This window comes from Leuciscus leuciscus (assembly GCF_965113295.1).
Source record: "Leuciscus leuciscus genome assembly, contig: SUPER_11_unloc_4, whole genome shotgun sequence".
Classification (NCBI taxonomy): Eukaryota; Metazoa; Chordata; class Actinopteri; order Cypriniformes; family Leuciscidae; genus Leuciscus; species Leuciscus leuciscus.
In genome coordinates this window covers 714,458-741,710 of record NW_028118543.1, presented here as the reverse complement: position 1 = coordinate 741,710, position 27,253 = coordinate 714,458, and the positions used below count along the sequence as shown (strand labels likewise).

The following is a 27,253-nucleotide window of genomic DNA, read 5'->3' as shown; positions in this document are numbered from 1 at the left end:
GTTTAGGATTCTTTTTGCACTGTATTTATCACTTATTGTAAATAAATGTATTGGAAATCTTACTTTGTGTATTGTGTGCTGGGACTCAGATAGGTTAACTTTTCTTTGTCGCTGTTCATTTTAGCTTTAAAGCTACTTTCCCTTTTGCCCCTAGAAAATGAATTGGGAACGTAACAGTGGTATTGTGTAATTATTCGAATAGAATTGAGTCTTTTCTCTCTGTTTTGCATGCGTCGTCATAATCATTATTGTTATTGTTGTTATTATTATTTTAATAAATTGTTTTGCCTCTGTCACAGTGTATTCTTAACCTGAATTAGCACTGTTCATATAGGCAACACCAATAGGTGTCATGTAACACAAAATAAACCTATGTTTTCTTCATGATACAGGGCATAATCTTAGTTTCGTTTTTATTTTGTTACCATTAGACATCACTGGGTTTTAATTTGAGGTATGAAAACCTGACGATGCCACATATTGAAACACAAATTCATATAACATATTAATTAGCCTGTCATTTTCTTCATTTTCTAAGTCAATAAAGGTTATGTTAAATGAATAAATGTAGTGTAAATGTTGTAATGAAACCAACTGTACCGTTCAAAAGTACTGTTTGTTGTTGTATTTTTCAAAACTTGAAACTTGTGTGTGTGTGTGTCAGGTGGATTTTTTTAATGTTTTTGAAATAAGTCTCTTGCACTGCTCCCCCAGCCTGCATTTATTTGATTAAAATATAGTAGCCTAGGCTATAAACTACAGTATTGTGATGTATTATTACTAGTGGTGGGCCGTTATCGGCGTTAACGTGCTGCGTTAACGCGAGACTCTTATCGCGCGATAAAAAAAAAATCTCGCCGTTAATCTATTCTCCAAGTTGGGTTGGGAGATGATGACGCAATCTACCCGCGGCCGCGAGGTAAACCCGGCTGCAACGCATATTCGTCGTCATCTTAAGTAAACACGGCTGAAAGTGAAAGCTGGTGAAAAAGATCGGTGCAACATCCATTATTTGGACTTGGTTCGGGTTTAAGCCGTCAGACGAGCAGCAGCAAACTATATACAGAGTGTGTGGGGTAACAGTTCGGTAAGTTAACACACGACTAATCCGTTCTACCACCTCAAATTCAAAACGAAACATGATATCACTGAATACCAGCGCGCACGTATTATTCCCATTCCAATATATCTGTTTAAAAGCAATTGTTTAAAAGCAGGGGCACCATTGTTTAAAAGCAATTGTTAAAATTGCTTTTAAACAATTCATGTGCGACAAGACAAAAGTCTGACTGTGACACACACAGACACAGAAAGATGTGCGCACAGACAGCACGCCAGAATACAGTTATCTTTCGTGCTTGAACTTACAATAACACACACAATTATGCCAAAATGTCCGTTTTGTCGAGTATCTTCATAACATAAGAGCTGTCTTATGATGAACGTCAAGAGTTGTGAAAGAATGAGGCGCGTGCGAGAGCCGCGTCTCCGTCAGCTGGTCTTAAAGAGACAGCAGCCAATAAAGCTTTCTGTCAGTAAAGTTAATCAAAGAACAAAAAGAACAGAGAAAATGACTCACTGCTGTTGACTAAAGTTTTTTTTTTTTGTTTTTTTTTTGCTATAATAAGGATTAGTCTATATTTAATTTATAATTTATGCAGTGCAGTTTGACAATTTCGGTATATGTCCTAGGTCTACCTGTTTGACAGGCACAGGTAAATATGACATTTATTTTTAACTCTTGTATTATTGAGACAAATAACAATATTGAATTTATTTTAATTTGAAAACACAGTGCATTTAGTTGTTGTTTCTAGTTTGAGTTGAGAAATGGGCTACAAATTTCAGCATTATCACTAATCTGTGTGTGCATTTTACTTGAGAAATAAGCAAGTTAACTCATGAAACCATTTGTTTACTATATCGCAATCGCATATCGCAATATTGACCTCAATAATCACAATATGACATTTTCCCCAAATCGTGCAGCCATACTTTTCAGAAAAATGTATTTCGTATCATTGTCTTGTGAACTAGTCATTCAGCTTTTGATCAATAGTGATTGGCATGTTAAATCCCACACCTGGTGTGTGTTCCTTTGGGGGGTGTGGTTGTCAGGTAGGGGAGGGGGCCCATGAGCTTCAGTGCCCAGGGGCCCCTGGGGGTACTAATCCAGCCTTGCTCAGTGGTGTAGCACATCGTCTCGATTTTAAGAATCGTTGTTGTGTTTCTTTTTAACTGAAAAGACATCAGTTAGACAATATTCTAATTTTAAATTTGGGGTTTCATAAGCTCCAAGCCATAATAAACATTAGACCTACTTAAGTCTCTGCAGCTAGTGTACTTAAATTTTATTTATCTGCAAAATTATGTTGTATACTTACAGTTTTGCACAATATATGTTCTCAAAACTACATACACCCTTTAAAAAAAAAATACATTTAGCAGTTGTTTAGCATGGGTCTGTGTAATCTGTTCTGAAATGGTTTTATTATAATATACTGTAAATCGTTATCGCAAGAGGCTGCAATGTATATCACAATATAGATTTTAGGCCATATCGCCCATCCCTAATTGATAGCCTATAGTAGTTGATAATAACATAGGCCTACCTAATGTTGCCTACGGACGGTAACAGTACAGTAGTAACCTTTTACAGTCTATGAGTAGAACAGCTTTCTCAAGCAGTTTATGATGCATTTTGGAAACAGGAGATGAGCCCCTGGTCTAATGCGCCACCTGGCTTGAGAAACCCGTTCTCAAAGACTTACTTTTATAGTCATTATTTGGGTAGCACACATATTCTGAATGCCTTCGGCAGAATTCAAATGAGCCATTTTAATCTAGATTAATCTAGATTAATTTCAAAATTAATCTAGATTAATCTAGATTAAAAAAATTAATCTATGCCCACCTCTAATTATTACCATTTTAAATAACAGTTTTCTATTTGGACATATATAAAAAAAAAATAAAAAAAAATTTTTTTTTTTTTTTTTTTTTTTCTGATTTCTAATTGTAATAACGATCTCATAGCTTTATTTCTGCAATTGTAAATGCAGTGAAAATATATTATTGGCACTTCTGTGTATGCACTGCAAAGATGTATTTTCCTTGAATGATTTAATTTGACTGGTGTTACCGTCCCAGGACGTATGCATTTGCGTTTTCTAATGGGTAAGTGTCATTCATTGATTTATTGAGTGTGTGTGCGCGCGCAGCCAATGGACCCAATTGCCTGCTGGGAGTTGTAGTTTTGTTGTACGTTGTATTTATACCACAGAAAGGACCTGTCTTTCACTTCGATGGTAACTAAAAAAAAATTCAAGCTGCGATTTTTCACGATGGATATCCTCGCGCGATCGAGTGTAGATTGTGTTAAACACGACAAGAACCAAAAATTCTGCGTTTATTCCTTAAAACAGTCGGTATTTCCCATATTGCTTCTCCTTTGCAGCTGCCATTGGCGCACGTCACAATTATAAGCGCCTGCTATTGGCGTAGGCAATGTTTACAGCACGATTATCAAGTATGTGGTGCGAAAGCAAAGGAACAGTCAGATTTACCATAAATGAACATGGTGAGTAACATTTTATAAACAATATTGTCAATATTGTTTGTTTTCCCTCTATTTTGCTGACGAGAATTTCAAAATAAAGCCCTACCAGAGTCTCAATGCAACAACAGACAGTGATTGAACCGTGAATTTTGTGAACCATTACATAATCCTATATAGGCTAATTATAAATTCAATTGTTATTATACTTTACAATATTACTGTTTGTTGTTGTATTTTTCAAAACTTGAAACTTGTGTGTGTGTGTCAGGTGGATTTTTTTAATGTTTTTGAAATAAGTCTCTTGCGCTGCTCCCCCAGCCTGCATTTATTTGATTAAAATATAGTAGCCTAGGCTATAAACTACAGTATTGTGATATATTATTACCATTTTAAATAACAGTTTCTATTTGGACATATATTAAAAGGTTTTTTTTTTGTTTTTTTTTGTCCAATTTCTTGTGCTCCTCCCTGTCCTAATCTAGGTGATGGGACCTACCAGCTGTTCCTCATCAATGGCAAGAGGATCCAGTATTTAAGCAGAGCCGGGGGGGAGAGAGAGAGACTGGGACTGGGACTGGGACTGGGACTGGGACTGGGACTGGGACTGGGACTGGGACTGGGAGAGGTTTCTTCTCCCAAGAGCCTGAGGCCCCGTTTACACGATGGGAAAACGCAGATATTTCCCTGCGTTTTGGCCTGTCATTTACACGAAAACGCAGTTTTTATCCCAGAGAACGATTATTTCTAAAAACTCCGGCCAAAGTGGAGATTTCTGAAAACGCCGGTTATGTGTTGCCGTGTCAACTGGGAGAAACGGGGTTTTAGGTTCTCAAACGTCACATTATGCGCCAGAAAATGCTTACGTCATGTGAGCGCCCTATGTTCAGAGTTTGTTCCATACTGTCTATGAGTTTGTTTGGCTACTATTTGATCATGGATGCTGTTAAAGTGGTACTCATTTTTACTTTTGTGAAAACGCTTTTGGCCTGTTTGCATTTGCCGCGCTGTCTGTCCACACGAACGAACCTCGCGCCATGTCTATTGTTTTGAAAGGAACAGGAAGTCGCTCGTGCTATTCGTCGTTGTCGATTTTGAGGATTCTGATTGGCTTGCATGGCTTTATCCTTCTCCTTACACTGCCGCCCCTTTGTATTTATGCGGGTTGATGTAAACGACAACTTTTTTTGAAAACGATATTGCGTGCACGATGTTATTTTTGAAAACGGAGGGGGAGAAATATTCGTTTCTCTAAATACCCGGCTATGTGTAAATGTGGCCTGAGACTGTTGTGTTACCAGACTTGGAGTGTTGCTCTTGTTGGTGTATGTTAAGCTTAAGTGTGTTGTTACGCTTAAATGTGTTGTTACGGCTGTAGTGTGCAGCTTTGAATTGCTTGCCCATTGTTGAGTGTTGGAGCAGTAGGGAGTGGGTGCCATTTTTCTTTTCTCATTTTCTCCTGTTTTTTGTTAGTTAGGAAGTAAGGTAAGAGTTCTGTTGTTTATTTGTGTTGATTGTTGTAGGTCAATTAGGTGTTCCTTCTACCGGGTAGTGAGATCTTTTGTTTGATTTGGCTTTACCTGCTCCTGAAGAACAGGCTTCATTTCTTTTTCTTTTGGAGCTGTTTGTTTAGGATTCTTTTTGCACTGTATTTATCACTTATTGTAAATAAATGTATTGGAAATCTTACTTTGTGTATTGTGTGCTGGGACTCAGATAGGTTAACTTTTCTTTGTCGCTGTTCATTTTAGCTTTAAAGCTACTTTCCCTTTTGCCCCTAGAAAATGAATTGGGAACGTAACAGTGGTATTGTGTAATTATTCGAATAGAATTGAGTCTTTTCTCTCTGTTTTGCATGCGTCGTCATAATCATTATTGTTATTGTTGTTATTATTATTTTAATAAATTGTTTTGCCTCTGTCACAGTGTATTCTTAACCTGAATTAGCACTGTTCATATAGGCAACACCAATAGGTGTCATGTAACACAAAATAAACCTATGTTTTCTTCATGATACAGGGCATAATCTTAGTTTCGTTTTTATTTTGTTACCATTAGACATCACTGGGTTTTAATTTGAGGTATGAAAACCTGACGATGCCACATATTGAAACACAAATTCATATAACATATTAATTAGCCTGTCATTTTCTTCATTTTCTAAGTCAATAAAGGTTATGTTAAATGAATAAATGTAGTGTAAATGTTGTAATGAAACCAACTGTACCGTTCAAAAGTACTGTTTGTTGTTGTATTTTTCAAAACTTGAAACTTGTGTGTGTGTGTGTCAGGTGGATTTTTTTAATGTTTTTGAAATAAGTCTCTTGCACTGCTCCCCCAGCCTGCATTTATTTGATTAAAATATAGTAGCCTAGGCTATAAACTACAGTATTGTGATGTATTATTACCATTTTAAATAACAGTTTTCTATTTGGACATATATAAAAAAAAAATAAAAAATTTTTTTTTTTTTTTTTTTTTTTTCTGATTTCTAATTGTAATAACGATCTCATAGCTTTATTTCTGCAATTGTAAATGCAGTGAAAATATATTATTGGCACTTTTGTGTATGCACTGCAAAGATGTATTTTCCTTGAATGATTTAATTTGACTGGTGTTACCGTCCCAGGACGTATGCATTTGCGTTTTCTAATGGGTAAGTGTCATTCATTGATTTATTGAGTGTGTGTGCGCGCGCAGCCAATGGACCCAATTGCCTGCTGGGAGTTGTAGTTTTGTTGTACGTTGTATTTATACCACAGAAAGGACCTGTCTTTCACTTCGATGGTAACTAAAAAAAAATTCAAGCTGCGATTTTTCACGATGGATATCCTCGCGCGATCGAGTGTAGATTGTGTTAAACACGACAAGAACCAAAAATTCTGCGTTTATTCCTTAAAACAGTCGGTATTTCCCATATTGCTTCTCCTTTGCAGCTGCCATTGGCGCACGTCACAATTATAAGCGCCTGCTATTGGCGTAGGCAATGTTTACAGCACGATTATCAAGTATGTGGTGCGAACGCAACGGAACAGTCAGATTTACCATAAATGAACATGGTGAGTAACATTTTATAAACAATATTGTCAATATTGTTTGTTTTCCCTCTATTTTGCTGACGAGAATTTCAAAATAAAGCCCTACCAGAGTCTCAATGCAACAACAGACAGTGATTGAACCGTGAATTTTGTGAACCATTACATAATCCTATATAGGCTAATTATAAATTCAATTGTTATTATACTTTACAATATTACTGTTTGTTGTTGTATTTTTCAAAACTTGAAACTTGTGTGTGTGTGTCAGGTGGATTTTTTTAATGTTTTTGAAATAAGTCTCTTGCGCTGCTCCCCCAGCCTGCATTTATTTGATTAAAATATAGTAGCCTAGGCTATAAACTACAGTATTGTGATATATTATTACCATTTTAAATAACAGTTTCTATTTGGACATATATTAAAAGGTTTTTTTTTTGTTTTTTTTTGTCCAATTTCTTGTGCTCCTCCCTGTCCTAATCTAGGTGATGGGACCTACCAGCTGTTCCTCATCAATGGCAAGAGGATCCAGTATTTAAGCAGAGCCGGGGGGGAGAGAGAGAGACTGGGACTGGGACTGGGACTGGGACTGGGACTGGGACTGGGACTGGGACTGGGAGAGGGAGAGGTTTCTTCTCCCAAGAGCCTGAGGCCCCGTTTACACGATGGGAAAACGCAGATATTTCCCTGCGTTTTGGCCTGTCATTTACACGAAAACGCAGTTTTTATCCCAGAGAACGATTATTTCTAAAAACTCCGGCCAAAGTGGAGATTTCTGAAAACGCCGGTTATGTGTTGCCGTGTCAACTGGGAGAAACGGGGTTTTAGGTTCTCAAACGTCACATTATGCGCCAGAAAATGCTTACGTCATGTGAGCGCCCTATGTTCAGAGTTTGTTCCATACTGTCTATGAGTTTGTTTGGCTACTATTTGATCATGGATGCTGTTAAAGTGGTACTCATTTTTACTTTTGTGAAAACGCTTTTGGCCTGTTTGCATTTGCTTCGCTGTCTGTCCACACGAACGAACCTCGCGCCATGTCTATTGTTTTGAAAGGAACAGGAAGTCGCTCGTGCTATTCGTCGTTGTCGATTTTGAGGATTCTGATTGGCTTGCATGGCTTTATCCTTCTCCTTACACTGCCGCCCCTTTGTATTTATGCGGGTTGATGTAAACGACAACTTTTTTTGAAAACGATATTGCGTGCACGATGTTATTTTTGAAAACGGAGGGGGAGAAATATTCGTTTCTCTAAATACCCGGCTATGTGTAAATGTGGCCTGAGACTGTTGTGTTACCAGACTTGGAGTGTTGCTCTTGTTGGTGTATGTTAAGCTTAAGTGTGTTGTTACGCTTAAATGTGTTGTTACGGCTGTAGTGTGCAGCTTTGAATTGCTTGCCCATTGTTGAGTGTTGGAGCAGTAGGGAGTGGGTGCCATTTTTCTTTTCTCATTTTCTCCTGTTTTTTGTTAGTTAGGAAGTAAGGTAAGAGTTCTGTTGTTTATTTGTGTTGATTGTTGTAGGTCAATTAGGTGTTCCTTCTACCGGGTAGTGAGATCTTTTGTTTGATTTGGCTTTACCTGCTCCTGAAGAACAGGCTTCATTTCTTTTTCTTTTGGAGCTGTTTGTTTAGGATTCTTTTTGCACTGTATTTATCACTTATTGTAAATAAATGTATTGGAAATCTTACTTTGTGTATTGTGTGCTGGGACTCAGATAGGTTAACTTTTTTTTGTCGCTGTTCATTTTAGCTTTAAAGCTACTTTCCCTTTTGCCCCTAGAAAATGAATTGGGAACGTAACAGTGGTATTGTGTAATTATTCGAATAGAATTGAGTCTTTTCTCTCTGTTTTGCATGCGTCGTCATAATCATTATTGTTATTGTTGTTATTATTATTTTAATAAATTGTTTTGCCTCTGTCACAGTGTATTCTTAACCTGAATTAGCACTGTTCATATAGGCAACACCAATAGGTGTCATGTAACACAAAATAAACCTATGTTTTCTTCATGATACAGGGCATAATCTTAGTTTCGTTTTTATTTTGTTACCATTAGACATCACTGGGTTTTAATTTGAGGTATGAAAACCTGACGATGCCACATATTGAAACACAAATTCATATAACATATTAATTAGCCTGTCATTTTCTTCATTTTCTAAGTCAATAAAGGTTATGTTAAATGAATAAATGTAGTGTAAATGTTGTAATGAAACCAACTGTACCGTTCAAAAGTACTGTTTGTTGTTGTATTTTTCAAAACTTGAAACTTGTGTGTGTGTGTGTCAGGTGGATTTTTTTAATGTTTTTGAAATAAGTCTCTTGCACTGCTCCCCCAGCCTGCATTTATTTGATTAAAATATAGTAGCCTAGGCTATAAACTACAGTATTGTGATGTATTATTACCATTTTAAATAACAGTTTTCTATTTGGACATATATAAAAAAAAAATAAAAAAAATTTTTTTTTTTTTTTTTTTTTTTTCTGATTTCTAATTGTAATAACGATCTCATAGCTTTATTTCTGCAATTGTAAATGCAGTGAAAATATATTATTGGCACTTCTGTGTATGCACTGCAAAGATGTATTTTCCTTGAATGATTTAATTTGACTGGTGTTACCGTCCCAGGACGTATGCATTTGCGTTTTCTAATGGGTAAGTGTCATTCATTGATTTATTGAGTGTGTGTGCGCGCGCAGCCAATGGACCCAATTGCCTGCTGGGAGTTGTAGTTTTGTTGTACGTTGTATTTATACCACAGAAAGGACCTGTCTTTCACTTCGATGGTAACTAAAAAAAAATTCAAGCTGCGATTTTTCACGATGGATATCCTCGCGCGATCGAGTGTAGATTGTGTTAAACACGACAAGAACCAAAAATTCTGCGTTTATTCCTTAAAACAGTCGGTATTTCCCATATTGCTTCTCCTTTGCAGCTGCCATTGGCGCACGTCACAATTATAAGCGCCTGCTATTGGCGTAGGCAATGTTTACAGCACGATTATCAAGTATGTGGTGCGAAAGCAAAGGAACAGTCAGATTTACCATAAATGAACATGGTGAGTAACATTTTATAAACAATATTGTCAATATTGTTTGTTTTCCCTCTATTTTGCTGACGAGAATTTCAAAATAAAGCCCTACCAGAGTCTCAATGCAACAACAGACAGTGATTGAACCGTGAATTTTGTGAACCATTACATAATCCTATATAGGCTAATTATAAATTCAATTGTTATTATACTTTACAATATTACTGTTTGTTGTTGTATTTTTCAAAACTTGAAACTTGTGTGTGTGTGTCAGGTGGATTTTTTTAATGTTTTTGAAATAAGTCTCTTGCGCTGCTCCCCCAGCCTGCATTTATTTGATTAAAATATAGTAGCCTAGGCTATAAACTACAGTATTGTGATATATTATTACCATTTTAAATAACAGTTTCTATTTGGACATATATTAAAAGGTTTTTTTTTTGTTTTTTTTTGTCCAATTTCTTGTGCTCCTCCCTGTCCTAATCTAGGTGATGGGACCTACCAGCTGTTCCTCATCAATGGCAAGAGGATCCAGTATTTAAGCAGAGCCGGGGGGGAGAGAGAGAGACTGGGACTGGGACTGGGACTGGGACTGGGACTGGGACTGGGACTGGGACTGGGACTGGGACTGGGACTGGGACTGGGACTGGGACTGGGACTGGGAGAGGTTTCTTCTCCCAAGAGCCTGAGGCCCCGTTTACACGATGGGAAAACGCAGATATTTCCCTGCGTTTTGGCCTGTCATTTACACGAAAACGCAGTTTTTATCCCAGAGAACGATTATTTCTAAAAACTCCGGCCAAAGTGGAGATTTCTGAAAACGCCGGTTATGTGTTGCCGTGTCAACTGGGAGAAACGGGGTTTTAGGTTCTCAAACGTCACATTATGCGCCAGAAAATGCTTACGTCATGTGAGCGCCCTATGTTCAGAGTTTGTTCCATACTGTCTATGAGTTTGTTTGGCTACTATTTGATCATGGATGCTGTTAAAGTGGTACTCATTTTTACTTTTGTGAAAACGCTTTTGGCCTGTTTGCATTTGCCGCGCTGTCTGTCCACACGAACGAACCTCGCGCCATGTCTATTGTTTTGAAAGGAACAGGAAGTCGCTCGTGCTATTCGTCGTTGTCGATTTTGAGGATTCTGATTGGCTTGCATGGCTTTATCCTTCTCCTTACACTGCCGCCCCTTTGTATTTATGCGGGTTGATGTAAACGACAACTTTTTTTGAAAACGATATTGCGTGCACGATGTTATTTTTGAAAACGGAGGGGGAGAAATATTCGTTTCTCTAAATACCCGGCTATGTGTAAATGTGGCCTGAGACTGTTGTGTTACCAGACTTGGAGTGTTGCTCTTGTTGGTGTATGTTAAGCTTAAGTGTGTTGTTACGCTTAAATGTGTTGTTACGGCTGTAGTGTGCAGCTTTGAATTGCTTGCCCATTGTTGAGTGTTGGAGCAGTAGGGAGTGGGTGCCATTTTTCTTTTCTCATTTTCTCCTGTTTTTTGTTAGTTAGGAAGTAAGGTAAGAGTTCTGTTGTTTATTTGTGTTGATTGTTGTAGGTCAATTAGGTGTTCCTTCTACCGGGTAGTGAGATCTTTTGTTTGATTTGGCTTTACCTGCTCCTGAAGAACAGGCTTCATTTCTTTTTCTTTTGGAGCTGTTTGTTTAGGATTCTTTTTGCACTGTATTTATCACTTATTGTAAATAAATGTATTGGAAATCTTACTTTGTGTATTGTGTGCTGGGACTCAGATAGGTTAACTTTTCTTTGTCGCTGTTCATTTTAGCTTTAAAGCTACTTTCCCTTTTGCCCCTAGAAAATGAATTGGGAACGTAACAGTGGTATTGTGTAATTATTCGAATAGAATTGAGTCTTTTCTCTCTGTTTTGCATGCGTCGTCATAATCATTATTGTTATTGTTGTTATTATTATTTTAATAAATTGTTTTGCCTCTGTCACAGTGTATTCTTAACCTGAATTAGCACTGTTCATATAGGCAACACCAATAGGTGTCATGTAACACAAAATAAACCTATGTTTTCTTCATGATACAGGGCATAATCTTAGTTTCGTTTTTATTTTGTTACCATTAGACATCACTGGGTTTTAATTTGAGGTATGAAAACCTGACGATGCCACATATTGAAACACAAATTCATATAACATATTAATTAGCCTGTCATTTTCTTCATTTTCTAAGTCAATAAAGGTTATGTTAAATGAATAAATGTAGTGTAAATGTTGTAATGAAACCAACTGTACCGTTCAAAAGTACTGTTTGTTGTTGTATTTTTCAAAACTTGAAACTTGTGTGTGTGTGTGTCAGGTGGATTTTTTTAATGTTTTTGAAATAAGTCTCTTGCACTGCTCCCCCAGCCTGCATTTATTTGATTAAAATATAGTAGCCTAGGCTATAAACTACAGTATTGTGATGTATTATTACCATTTTAAATAACAGTTTTCTATTTGGACATATATAAAAAAAAAATAAAAAAATTTTTTTTTTTTTTTTTTTTTTTTCTGATTTCTAATTGTAATAACGATCTCATAGCTTTATTTCTGCAATTGTAAATGCAGTGAAAATATATTATTGGCACTTTTGTGTATGCACTGCAAAGATGTATTTTCCTTGAATGATTTAATTTGACTGGTGTTACCGTCCCAGGACGTATGCATTTGCGTTTTCTAATGGGTAAGTGTCATTCATTGATTTATTGAGTGTGTGTGCGCGCGCAGCCAATGGACCCAATTGCCTGCTGGGAGTTGTAGTTTTGTTGTACGTTGTATTTATACCACAGAAAGGACCTGTCTTTCACTTCGATGGTAACTAAAAAAAAATTCAAGCTGCGATTTTTCACGATGGATATCCTCGCGCGATCGAGTGTAGATTGTGTTAAACACGACAAGAACCAAAAATTCTGCGTTTATTCCTTAAAACAGTCGGTATTTCCCATATTGCTTCTCCTTTGCAGCTGCCATTGGCGCACGTCACAATTATAAGCGCCTGCTATTGGCGTAGGCAATGTTTACAGCACGATTATCAAGTATGTGGTGCGAACGCAACGGAACAGTCAGATTTACCATAAATGAACATGGTGAGTAACATTTTATAAACAATATTGTCAATATTGTTTGTTTTCCCTCTATTTTGCTGACGAGAATTTCAAAATAAAGCCCTACCAGAGTCTCAATGCAACAACAGACAGTGATTGAACCGTGAATTTTGTGAACCATTACATAATCCTATATAGGCTAATTATAAATTCAATTGTTATTATACTTTACAATATTACTGTTTGTTGTTGTATTTTTCAAAACTTGAAACTTGTGTGTGTGTGTCAGGTGGATTTTTTTAATGTTTTTGAAATAAGTCTCTTGCGCTGCTCCCCCAGCCTGCATTTATTTGATTAAAATATAGTAGCCTACACTGTAAAAACTAAAGGAGCCTCAAATATCCTGTCGGATACTTAAGGAACTTCAAAATGTAATTTAAGTGCCTCAAAGCTCTTTCTCCTATAGTAGGGTTACTGGAGGAGCATTGGCAATCTTTGAGGTTCTTGCTGGAACTTATGGGATCCTTTAAGCACTTTGTATTTAGTTCAGAGGTTCTGGAGTCACCTTTTCATTACCATGAGACCTCGAAGTGCTTTGAGGGAAAATAGAGGAACTTGAATGCGATAAAAGGGTTATTGGAAGATCTTTTAACATTTAAGTGGTTCCTGGAAGATCTCTTATGTTAAAGCCAGCTTCTGGAGGAACCCAATGGTTCAGTGAGGCCAGAATAAGATTATTATTATCCTATTATTATTATTATAGGCTACTTAAGTTTGATTCAGTATAGCCTACATACCCAGGTGAAAAAAGACGTACTATTAAAAATGTACTTGAGTGTGTTTTTAGTAGGCCTACAATACAAATATACTTTAATACATTTTTAATACATTTAACAGTAGCCTACGTCTTTTTCACCTGGGTAGCTTACATTTATTTAGTATCTATAGGCCTATTTTATTGATTAATTTAAGCCTTAAACAATAACACTAAATTATAATAATATTAATAATAATAATTAATTAATTATTATTGAATAAATAATAGTAATAAATTAATAATTTTACCTACTTCTTCATAAATTATTATTTGAAGAAGAAGAACCAGGAGGAGAAAAGTTTTATTCTGTCACGAAACTGCAGCTATTCCTCTGCTGTCGTCGCTTCAGTTCCTCACGCTGCTCGCGCGCAACAAAGCTCAGCTGATCGACGTCATCGGATTTGAAGTAACGGCTACTCTCATCAGAGCTTCCGCTGTTTGTTCGGCTCTCCGTTACAAGGTTTGTAAACTCGCCAAATAAATAAAAATACAGAGTCTACTCACTATATATTCAAACACACACATATAAACTAAATGTATTATACATTACTACTTTTTTACAGTGTTTACCACTCGTTTATTGCACAGTATCTGGGATGAAGGTTTTAGCCGCGATGCTACGTTGATCTAACGTAAGTTAATGAACAAATGGAAATTATTGACTTATTGTCTTAGATTGATTTAGTCATTTAATTCAACATATTCTGTACAACTGTGTCTTCAAATTGCTGATATAGCCTAACTAATTTAGCTGATTCCTGCTGTCGTCATTGACGTTTGTTATGAATAACAAAAGCCGGTTAATATAGTTTGGTCTGTTTTTGTTTAGCCTAACTTTACTTACTACAGAAAGCCATTTACTGGTCAATAAATATTATGTTGTGAATAATCAGCTTTGTTCTTTTGTTTCCCCAGAACAACCAGTAACGTTACATTTCTAAAATAATCTGAACATTTCAGAGGCAACATTGAATTACAGTAAGTTACCTGCACCACATGCAAGTACTTTATTACTATGAACTTTCTCTGTGTGAAATTGTATTGTTTGACTGTGTACTTGTGTTTTTTAATCAGTTATTCTCTGAAAATCTTCCCTCATGCTCTCAAATCTCATTCATGTTACTCAGAAAAATAATATCACAGGTTTGGAGCCAATAATGCTATGCATTTTTTATAGGCTATACCTTAATCATATGCATTTGAATATAAGACATTTGAACCCTGAATTATAACTTCAAGTTTAGTCTTTTTCGAAAAGAAAAAAAAAGGAAAAAGCTATTATATGGCTTCATAAGACTTACAACACAACCCATAACACATGAGTTGTGAACTCATTGATTATTTTTAGGATCTTTTCTGGGACATTTTTGGAGCTTAACCATTTTTACATAAATTGTTGCATTGAATTGAACTAGACAAGTGTACATAAGAATAGTTTCATGAATGAATTACACAATTTTTTTCTGCTTGTGTTTCATGCAGTGATATTGAATGGTGACGGGTTGCATTATGCCTGAGATCTGCTTTCGGGTTCCACAGACAGAAAGTCAAACAGGTTTGGAACGTCACAAGGCTGAGGAAATTATTTAATAACTTTAATAACCTTACTAACAGTAAATTTTGTACTTTGCAGGGATCTCGGTAAGCTGAAATACAAGTTTGATCAAGAATAAAAATCCTCCTGTAGACCTGAAAATCACTGAAGTGCCTGGACCATCCACCAGAAAAGAGGAAAAACAAACAGAAAATGAAGCTGATGCACCTTTTCACTTTTCTAACTCGTTAAGTACCTCACGTGTCCCTTGTGAAGATTTTATAATTGATTGCATTTTATGTTGCAGCGAGTAAAGGTGCATCACATTTGTGAATTTCGTGAAATTACGCAGGCAAAAATGTCCATTGACCGTTGTCAGCAGTGTAGTGATGTAATGTATGAAGCACCACACAAAATTGCTGTGGATTCTTATTGAAATGAGTGAATTCACCAGTGAACATTCACAGAACAACAGATCATTTTACTGCACCTTAACTCTGGAAAAATGGAAAATGTTTTCTGCTTGTTGTGACATAAGGAATACGGTTTCCGGGTCGAAGCCTCTACTTCTACTTTCTCTATCTTGTTTCTAGATATTGAGAATACTCAACAACCATTTATGGGAACTGTTGATTCAAGTCACACATTTAAGCTTTTCAAAAGCCATAGTGTACATTACAGTCTCCAGTCTCACGGCATCCCAGACTTAAACATTTTATGATTCAAAATAGCTGAATAACTAACCATCTGAGATTCGGAATAGAGATAAAGGTTAGGATCATAATTTTCAGGAATATTACAGCACAATGAGTGTATATTAGCACTGTTTGTTTTTGGCATCTGATAGAGCTTTTGGACTTGGAAACAGTGACGTCAGACTTAACAAGCGGACTGAAACACATGTTTTAAAATTAAGTGAAGATGGACATTTTTAATTAGTCAAAATTGTTATTTTTTACATTGATTTATTACTTGGAACATGTGTTTTCCATGCATTTTGTTGAGATGTCTTTTCTTGTGTAGCTTATTGTATACACATGGTTGATTATTCATGTTACTTATGTATTATACTATTTTTTTTTGTGTGTGTGTATTCATTGATATTCATCTATTACTAGCTTTTTTTTTTCAAGTGCATGGAAGTGTATTAAAATGGATCTAAAATATGTAATAAACAATTCTTATTTTGTATTTGGTTCAGTTTGTTTATTATAATAGAAGTTAATGGTGGTAACCATAGTAACAACATGAAATTAATTTAATACAAATAAAATAAAATTGAAATTTGGTTCCTGGAGGCACCCACAGTGGTTCCACACAGTGCCTTATATAAGAGTTCCTCAGGAAACCTGTGTGGTTCCTCAGAGAACCGCCCCTTTTTAAAGGGTGCCTAGAGGATCTACAGACGGTTCCGCCGGTGTGGCAAAGTGAAGAACCCCAAAAGGTTCCTCCAGGCACCTTTTATTTTTACAGTGTAGGCTATAAACTACAGTATTGTGATATATTATTACCATTTTAAATAACAGTTTCTATTTGGACATATATTAAAAGGTTTTTTTTTTGTTTTTTTTTGTCCAATTTCTTGTGCTCCTCCCTGTCCTAATCTAGGTGATGGGACCTACCAGCTGTTCCTCATCAATGGCAAGAGGATCCAGTATTTAAGCAGAGCCGGGGGGGAGAGAGAGAGACTGGGACTGGGACTGGGACTGGGACTGGGAGAGGTTTCTTCTCCCAAGAGCCTGAGGCCCCGTTTACACGATGGGAAAACGCAGATATTTCCCTGCGTTTTGGCCTGTCATTTACACGAAAACGCAGTTTTTATCCCAGAGAACGATTATTTCTAAAAACTCCGGCCAAAGTGGAGATTTCTGAAAACGCCGGTTATGTGTTGCCGTGTCAACTGGGAGAAACGGGGTTTTAGGTTCTCAAACGTCACATTATGCGCCAGAAAATGCTTACGTCATGTGAGCGCCCTATGTTCAGAGTTTGTTCCATACTGTCTATGAGTTTGTTTGGCTACTATTTGATCATGGATGCTGTTAAAGTGGTACTCATTTTTACTTTTGTGAAAACGCTTTTGGCCTGTTTGCATTTGCCGCGCTGTCTGTCCACACGAACGAACCTCGCGCCATGTCTATTGTTTTGAAAGGAACAGGAAGTCGCTCGTGCTATTCGTCGTTGTCGATTTTGAGGATTCTGATTGGCTTGCATGGCTTTATCCTTCTCCTTACACTGCCGCCCCTTTGTATTTATGCGGGTTGATGTAAACGACAACTTTTTTTGAAAACGATATTGCGTGCACGATGTTATTTTTGAAAACGGAGGGGGAGAAATATTCGTTTCTCTAAATACCCGGCTATGTGTAAATGTGGCCTGAGACTGTTGTGTTACCAGACTTGGAGTGTTGCTCTTGTTGGTGTATGTTAAGCTTAAGTGTGTTGTTACGCTTAAATGTGTTGTTACGGCTGTAGTGTGCAGCTTTGAATTGCTTGCCCATTGTTGAGTGTTGGAGCAGTAGGGAGTGGGTGCCATTTTTCTTTTCTCATTTTCTCCTGTTTTTTGTTAGTTAGGAAGTAAGGTAAGAGTTCTGTTGTTTATTTGTGTTGATTGTTGTAGGTCAATTAGGTGTTCCTTCTACCGGGTAGTGAGATCTTTTGTTTGTTTTGGCTTTACCTGCTCCTGAAGAACAGGCTTCATTTCTTTTTCTTTTGGAGCTGTTTGTTTAGGATTCTTTTTGCACTGTATTTATCACTTATTGTAAATAAATGTATTGGAAATCTTACTTTGTGTATTGTGTGCTGGGACTCAGATAGGTTAACTTTTCTTTGTCGCTGTTCATTTTAGCTTTAAAGCTACTTTCCCTTTTGCCCCTAGAAAATGAATTGGGAACGTAACAGTGGTATTGTGTAATTATTCGAATAGAATTGAGTCTTTTCTCTCTGTTTTGCATGCGTCGTCATAATCATTATTGTTATTGTTGTTATTATTATTTTAATAAATTGTTTTGCCTCTGTCACAGTGTATTCTTAACCTGAATTAGCACTGTTCATATAGGCAACACCAATAGGTGTCATGTAACACAAAATAAACCTATGTTTTCTTCATGATACAGGGCATAATCTTAGTTTCGTTTTTATTTTGTTACCATTAGACATCACTGGGTTTTAATTTGAGGTATGAAAACCTGACGATGCCACATATTGAAACACAAATTCATATAACATATTAATTAGCCTGTCATTTTCTTCATTTTCTAAGTCAATAAAGGTTATGTTAAATGAATAAATGTAGTGTAAATGTTGTAATGAAACCAACTGTACCGTTCAAAAGTACTGTTTGTTGTTGTATTTTTCAAAACTTGAAACTTGTGTGTGTGTGTGTCAGGTGGATTTTTTTAATGTTTTTGAAATAAGTCTCTTGCACTGCTCCCCCAGCCTGCATTTATTTGATTAAAATATAGTAGCCTAGGCTATAAACTACAGTATTGTGATGTATTATTACCATTTTAAATAACAGTTTTCTATTTGGACATATATAAAAAAAAAATAAAAAATTTTTTTTTTTTTTTTTTTTTTTTTTCTGATTTCTAATTGTAATAACGATCTCATAGCTTTATTTCTGCAATTGTAAATGCAGTGAAAATATATTATTGGCACTTTTGTGTATGCACTGCAAAGATGTATTTTCCTTGAATGATTTAATTTGACTGGTGTTACCGTCCCAGGACGTATGCATTTGCGTTTTCTAATGGGTAAGTGTCATTCATTGATTTATTGAGTGTGTGTGCGCGCGCAGCCAATGGACCCAATTGCCTGCTGGGAGTTGTAGTTTTGTTGTACGTTGTATTTATACCACAGAAAGGACCTGTCTTTCACTTCGATGGTAACTAAAAAAAAATTCAAGCTGCGATTTTTCACGATGGATATCCTCGCGCGATCGAGTGTAGATTGTGTTAAACACGACAAGAACCAAAAATTCTGCGTTTATTCCTTAAAACAGTCGGTATTTCCCATATTGCTTCTCCTTTGCAGCTGCCATTGGCGCACGTCACAATTATAAGCGCCTGCTATTGGCGTAGGCAATGTTTACAGCACGATTATCAAGTATGTGGTGCGAACGCAACGGAACAGTCAGATTTACCATAAATGAACATGGTGAGTAACATTTTATAAACAATATTGTCAATATTGTTTGTTTTCCCTCTATTTTGCTGACGAGAATTTCAAAATAAAGCCCTACCAGAGTCTCAATGCAACAACAGACAGTGATTGAACCGTGAATTTTGTGAACCATTACATAATCCTATATAGGCTAATTATAAATTCAATTGTTATTATACTTTACAATATTACTGTTTGTTGTTGTATTTTTCAAAACTTGAAACTTGTGTGTGTGTGTCAGGTGGATTTTTTTAATGTTTTTGAAATAAGTCTCTTGCGCTGCTCCCCCAGCCTGCATTTATTTGATTAAAATATAGTAGCCTATAGGCTATAAACTACAGTATTGTGATATATTATTACCATTTTAAATAACAGTTTCTATTTGGACATATATTAAAAGGTTTTTTTTTTGTTTTTTTTTGTCCAATTTCTTGTGCTCCTCCCTGTCCTAATCTAGGTGATGGGACCTACCAGCTGTTCCTCATCAATGGCAAGAGGATCCAGTATTTAAGCAGAGCCGGGGGGGAGAGAGAGAGACTGGGACTGGGACTGGGACTGGGACTGGGACTGGGACTGGGACTGGGACTGGGACTGGGACTGGGACTGGGAGAGGTTTCTTCTCCCAAGAGCCTGAGGCCCCGTTTACACGATGGGAAAACGCAGATATTTCCCTGCGTTTTGGCCTGTCATTTACACGAAAACGCAGTTTTTATCCCAGAGAACGATTATTTCTAAAAACTCCGGCCAAAGTGGAGATTTCTGAAAACGCCGGTTATGTGTTGCCGTGTCAACTGGGAGAAACGGGGTTTTAGGTTCTCAAACGTCACATTATGCGCCAGAAAATGCTTACGTCATGTGAGCGCCCTATGTTCAGAGTTTGTTCCATACTGTCTATGAGTTTGTTTGGCTACTATTTGATCATGGATGCTGTTAAAGTGGTACTCATTTTTACTTTTGTGAAAACGCTTTTGGCCTGTTTGCATTTGCCGCGCTGTCTGTCCACACGAACGAACCTCGCGCCATGTCTATTGTTTTGAAAGGAACAGGAAGTCGCTCGTGCTATTCGTCGTTGTCGATTTTGAGGATTCTGATTGGCTTGCATGGCTTTATCCTTCTCCTTACACTGCCGCCCCTTTGTATTTATGCGGGTTGATGTAAACGACAACTTTTTTTGAAAACGATATTGCGTGCACGATGTTATTTTTGAAAACGGAGGGGGAGAAATATTCGTTTCTCTAAATACCCGGCTATGTGTAAATGTGGCCTGAGACTGTTGTGTTACCAGACTTGGAGTGTTGCTCTTGTTGGTGTATGTTAAGCTTAAGTGTGTTGTTACGCTTAAATGTGTTGTTACGGCTGTAGTGTGCAGCTTTGAATTGCTTGCCCATTGTTGAGTGTTGGAGCAGTAGGGAGTGGGTGCCATTTTTCTTTTCTCATTTTCTCCTGTTTTTTGTTAGTTAGGAAGTAAGGTAAGAGTTCTGTTGTTTATTTGTGTTGATTGTTGTAGGTCAATTAGGTGTTCCTTCTACCGGGTAGTGAGATCTTTTGTTTGATTTGGCTTTACCTGCTCCTGAAGAACAGGCTTCATTTCTTTTTCTTTTGGAGCTGTTTGTTTAGGATTCTTTTTGCACTGTATTTATCACTTATTGTAAATAAATGTATTGGAAATCTTACTTTGTGTATTGTGTGCTGGGACTCAGATAGGTTAACTTTTCTTTGTCGCTGTTCATTTTAGCTTTAAAGCTACTTTCCCTTTTGCCCCTAGAAAATGAATTGGGAACGTAACAGTGGTATTGTGTAATTATTCGAATAGAATTGAGTCTTTTCTCTCTGTTTTGCATGCGTCGTCATAATCATTATTGTTATTGTTGTTATTATTATTTTAATAAATTGTTTTGCCTCTGTCACAGTGTATTCTTAACCTGAATTAGCACTGTTCATATAGGCAACACCAATAGGTGTCATGTAACACAAAATAAACCTATGTTTTCTTCATGATACAGGGCATAATCTTAGTTTCGTTTTTATTTTGTTACCATTAGACATCACTGGGTTTTAATTTGAGGTATGAAAACCTGACGATGCCACATATTGAAACACAAATTCATATAACATATTAATTAGCCTGTCATTTTCTTCATTTTCTAAGTCAATAAAGGTTATGTTAAATGAATAAATGTAGTGTAAATGTTGTAATGAAACCAACTGTACCGTTCAAAAGTACTGTTTGTTGTTGTATTTTTCAAAACTTGAAACTTGTGTGTGTGTGTGTCAGGTGGATTTTTTTAATGTTTTTGAAATAAGTCTCTTGCACTGCTCCCCCAGCCTGCATTTATTTGATTAAAATATAGTAGCCTAGGCTATAAACTACAGTATTGTGATGTATTATTACCATTTTAAATAACAGTTTTCTATTTGGACATATATAAAAAAAAAATAAAAAAAATTTTTTTTTTTTTTTTTTTTTTTTCTGATTTCTAATTGTAATAACGATCTCATAGCTTTATTTCTGCAATTGTAAATGCAGTGAAAATATATTATTGGCACTTCTGTGTATGCACTGCAAAGATGTATTTTCCTTGAATGATTTAATTTGACTGGTGTTACCGTCCCAGGACGTATGCATTTGCGTTTTCTAATGGGTAAGTGTCATTCATTGATTTATTGAGTGTGTGTGCGCGCGCAGCCAATGGACCCAATTGCCTGCTGGGAGTTGTAGTTTTGTTGTACGTTGTATTTATACCACAGAAAGGACCTGTCTTTCACTTCGATGGTAACTAAAAAAAAATTCAAGCTGCGATTTTTCACGATGGATATCCTCGCGCGATCGAGTGTAGATTGTGTTAAACACGACAAGAACCAAAAATTCTGCGTTTATTCCTTAAAACAGTCGGTATTTCCCATATTGCTTCTCCTTTGCAGCTGCCATTGGCGCACGTCACAATTATAAGCGCCTGCTATTGGCGTAGGCAATGTTTACAGCACGATTATCAAGTATGTGGTGCGAAAGCAAAGGAACAGTCAGATTTACCATAAATGAACATGGTGAGTAACATTTTATAAACAATATTGTCAATATTGTTTGTTTTCCCTCTATTTTGCTGACGAGAATTTCAAAATAAAGCCCTACCAGAGTCTCAATGCAACAACAGACAGTGATTGAACCGTGAATTTTGTGAACCATTACATAATCCTATATAGGCTAATTATAAATTCAATTGTTATTATACTTTACAATATTACTGTTTGTTGTTGTATTTTTCAAAACTTGAAACTTGTGTGTGTGTGTCAGGTGGATTTTTTTAATGTTTTTGAAATAAGTCTCTTGCGCTGCTCCCCCAGCCTGCATTTATTTGATTAAAATATAGTAGCCTAGGCTATAAACTACAGTATTGTGATATATTATTACCATTTTAAATAACAGTTTCTATTTGGACATATATTAAAAGGTTTTTTTTTTGTTTTTTTTTGTCCAATTTCTTGTGCTCCTCCCTGTCCTAATCTAGGTGATGGGACCTACCAGCTGTTCCTCATCAATGGCAAGAGGATCCAGTATTTAAGCAGAGCCGGGGGGGAGAGAGAGAGACTGGGACTGGGACTGGGACTGGGACTGGGACTGGGACTGGGACTGGGACTGGGACTGGGACTGGGACTGGGACTGGGACTGGGACTGGGACTGGGAGAGGTTTCTTCTCCCAAGAGCCTGAGGCCCCGTTTACACGATGGGAAAACGCAGATATTTCCCTGCGTTTTGGCCTGTCATTTACACGAAAACGCAGTTTTTATCCCAGAGAACGATTATTTCTAAAAACTCCGGCCAAAGTGGAGATTTCTGAAAACGCCGGTTATGTGTTGCCGTGTCAACTGGGAGAAACGGGGTTTTAGGTTCTCAAACGTCACATTATGCGCCAGAAAATGCTTACGTCATGTGAGCGCCCTATGTTCAGAGTTTGTTCCATACTGTCTATGAGTTTGTTTGGCTACTATTTGATCATGGATGCTGTTAAAGTGGTACTCATTTTTACTTTTGTGAAAACGCTTTTGGCCTGTTTGCATTTGCCGCGCTGTCTGTCCACACGAACGAACCTCGCGCCATGTCTATTGTTTTGAAAGGAACAGGAAGTCGCTCGTGCTATTCGTCGTTGTCGATTTTGAGGATTCTGATTGGCTTGCATGGCTTTATCCTTCTCCTTACACTGCCGCCCCTTTGTATTTATGCGGGTTGATGTAAACGACAACTTTTTTTGAAAACGATATTGCGTGCACGATGTTATTTTTGAAAACGGAGGGGGAGAAATATTCGTTTCTCTAAATACCCGGCTATGTGTAAATGTGGCCTGAGACTGTTGTGTTACCAGACTTGGAGTGTTGCTCTTGTTGGTGTATGTTAAGCTTAAGTGTGTTGTTACGCTTAAATGTGTTGTTACGGCTGTAGTGTGCAGCTTTGAATTGCTTGCCCATTGTTGAGTGTTGGAGCAGTAGGGAGTGGGTGCCATTTTTCTTTTCTCATTTTCTCCTGTTTTTTGTTAGTTAGGAAGTAAGGTAAGAGTTCTGTTGTTTATTTGTGTTGATTGTTGTAGGTCAATTAGGTGTTCCTTCTACCGGGTAGTGAGATCTTTTGTTTGATTTGGCTTTACCTGCTCCTGAAGAACAGGCTTCATTTCTTTTTCTTTTGGAGCTGTTTGTTTAGGATTCTTTTTGCACTGTATTTATCACTTATTGTAAATAAATGTATTGGAAATCTTACTTTGTGTATTGTGTGCTGGGACTCAGATAGGTTAACTTTTCTTTGTCGCTGTTCATTTTAGCTTTAAAGCTACTTTCCCTTTTGCCCCTAGAAAATGAATTGGGAACGTAACAGTGGTATTGTGTAATTATTCGAATAGAATTGAGTCTTTTCTCTCTGTTTTGCATGCGTCGTCATAATCATTATTGTTATTGTTGTTATTATTATTTTAATAAATTGTTTTGCCTCTGTCACAGTGTATTCTTAACCTGAATTAGCACTGTTCATATAGGCAACACCAATAGGTGTCATGTAACACAAAATAAACCTATGTTTTCTTCATGATACAGGGCATAATCTTAGTTTCGTTTTTATTTTGTTACCATTAGACATCACTGGGTTTTAATTTGAGGTATGAAAACCTGACGATGCCACATATTGAAACACAAATTCATATAACATATTAATTAGCCTGTCATTTTCTTCATTTTCTAAGTCAATAAAGGTTATGTTAAATGAATAAATGTAGTGTAAATGTTGTAATGAAACCAACTGTACCGTTCAAAAGTACTGTTTGTTGTTGTATTTTTCAAAACTTGAAACTTGTGTGTGTGTGTGTCAGGTGGATTTTTTTAATGTTTTTGAAATAAGTCTCTTGCACTGCTCCCCCAGCCTGCATTTATTTGATTAAAATATAGTAGCCTAGGCTATAAACTACAGTATTGTGATGTATTATTACCATTTTAAATAACAGTTTTCTATTTGGACATATATAAAAAAAAAATAAAAAAAAATTTTTTTTTTTTTTTTTTTTTTCTGATTTCTAATTGTAATAACGATCTCATAGCTTTATTTCTGCAATTGTAAATGCAGTGAAAATATATTATTGGCACTTTTGTGTATGCACTGCAAAGATGTATTTTCCTTGAATGATTTAATTTGACTGGTGTTACCGTCCCAGGACGTATGCATTTGCGTTTTCTAATGGGTAAGTGTCATTCATTGATTTATTGAGTGTGTGTGCGCGCGCAGCCAATGGACCCAATTGCCTGCTGGGAGTTGTAGTTTTGTTGTACGTTGTATTTATACCACAGAAAGGACCTGTCTTTCACTTCGATGGTAACTAAAAAAAAATTCAAGCTGCGATTTTTCACGATGGATATCCTCGCGCGATCGAGTGTAGATTGTGTTAAACACGACAAGAACCAAAAATTCTGCGTTTATTCCTTAAAACAGTCGGTATTTCCCATATTGCTTCTCCTTTGCAGCTGCCATTGGCGCACGTCACAATTATAAGCGCCTGCTATTGGCGTAGGCAATGTTTACAGCACGATTATCAAGTATGTGGTGCGAACGCAACGGAACAGTCAGATTTACCATAAATGAACATGGTGAGTAACATTTTATAAACAATATTGTCAATATTGTTTGTTTTCCCTCTATTTTGCTGACGAGAATTTCAAAATAAAGCCCTACCAGAGTCTCAATGCAACAACAGACAGTGATTGAACCGTGAATTTTGTGAACCATTACATAATCCTATATAGGCTAATTATAAATTCAATTGTTATTATACTTTACAATATTACTGTTTGTTGTTGTATTTTTCAAAACTTGAAACTTGTGTGTGTGTGTCAGGTGGATTTTTTTAATGTTTTTGAAATAAGTCTCTTGCGCTGCTCCCCCAGCCTGCATTTATTTGATTAAAATATAGTAGCCTATAGGCTATAAACTACAGTATTGTGATATATTATTACCATTTTAAATAACAGTTTCTATTTGGACATATATTAAAAGGTTTTTTTTTTGTTTTTTTTTGTCCAATTTCTTGTGCTCCTCCCTGTCCTAATCTAGGTGATGGGACCTACCAGCTGTTCCTCATCAATGGCAAGAGGATCCAGTATTTAAGCAGAGCCGGGGGGGAGAGAGAGAGACTGGGACTGGGACTGGGACTGGGACTGGGACTGGGACTGGGACTGGGACTGGGACTGGGACTGGGACTGGGACTGGGACTGGGAGAGGTTTCTTCTCCCAAGAGCCTGAGGCCCCGTTTACACGATGGGAAAACGCAGATATTTCCCTGCGTTTTGGCCTGTCATTTACACGAAAACGCAGTTTTTATCCCAGAGAACGATTATTTCTAAAAACTCCGGCCAAAGTGGAGATTTCTGAAAACGCCGGTTATGTGTTGCCGTGTCAACTGGGAGAAACGGGGTTTTAGGTTCTCAAACGTCACATTATGCGCCAGAAAATGCTTACGTCATGTGAGCGCCCTATGTTCAGAGTTTGTTCCATACTGTCTATGAGTTTGTTTGGCTACTATTTGATCATGGATGCTGTTAAAGTGGTACTCATTTTTACTTTTGTGAAAACGCTTTTGGCCTGTTTGCATTTGCCGCGCTGTCTGTCCACACGAACGAACCTCGCGCCATGTCTATTGTTTTGAAAGGAACAGGAAGTCGCTCGTGCTATTCGTCGTTGTCGATTTTGAGGATTCTGATTGGCTTGCATGGCTTTATCCTTCTCCTTACACTGCCGCCCCTTTGTATTTATGCGGGTTGATGTAAACGACAACTTTTTTTGAAAACGATATTGCGTGCACGATGTTATTTTTGAAAACGGAGGGGGAGAAATATTCGTTTCTCTAAATACCCGGCTATGTGTAAATGTGGCCTGAGACTGTTGTGTTACCAGACTTGGAGTGTTGCTCTTGTTGGTGTATGTTAAGCTTAAGTGTGTTGTTACGCTTAAATGTGTTGTTACGGCTGTAGTGTGCAGCTTTGAATTGCTTGCCCATTGTTGAGTGTTGGAGCAGTAGGGAGTGGGTGCCATTTTTCTTTTCTCATTTTCTCCTGTTTTTTGTTAGTTAGGAAGTAAGGTAAGAGTTCTGTTGTTTATTTGTGTTGATTGTTGTAGGTCAATTAGGTGTTCCTTCTACCGGGTAGTGAGATCTTTTGTTTGATTTGGCTTTACCTGCTCCTGAAGAACAGGCTTCATTTCTTTTTCTTTTGGAGCTGTTTGTTTAGGATTCTTTTTGCACTGTATTTATCACTTATTGTAAATAAATGTATTGGAAATCTTACTTTGTGTATTGTGTGCTGGGACTCAGATAGGTTAACTTTTCTTTGTCGCTGTTCATTTTAGCTTTAAAGCTACTTTCCCTTTTGCCCCTAGAAAATGAATTGGGAACGTAACAGTGGTATTGTGTAATTATTCGAATAGAATTGAGTCTTTTCTCTCTGTTTTGCATGCGTCGTCATAATCATTATTGTTATTGTTGTTATTATTATTTTAATAAATTGTTTTGCCTCTGTCACAGTGTATTCTTAACCTG

General features: G+C 36.9%; 1 long non-coding RNA gene across 2 annotated transcripts; it reads left to right on the top strand.

The window, feature by feature from the left end:
* The first annotated feature begins 13,926 nt into the window (after nt 1-13,926).
* Nucleotides 13,927-15,444, top strand: LOC309510178. Of its 2 annotated transcripts, none has more exons than XR_014210240.1 (3): nt 13,927-13,959; nt 14,415-14,477; nt 14,982-15,444. It is a non-coding gene; the product is annotated as an uncharacterized lncRNA (long non-coding RNA). The 2 variants fall into 2 exon arrangements; XR_014210241.1 differs by lacking the exon at nt 13,927-13,959 and adding an exon at nt 13,989-14,131.
* The last annotated feature ends 11,809 nt before the right edge of the window (nt 15,445-27,253 follow it).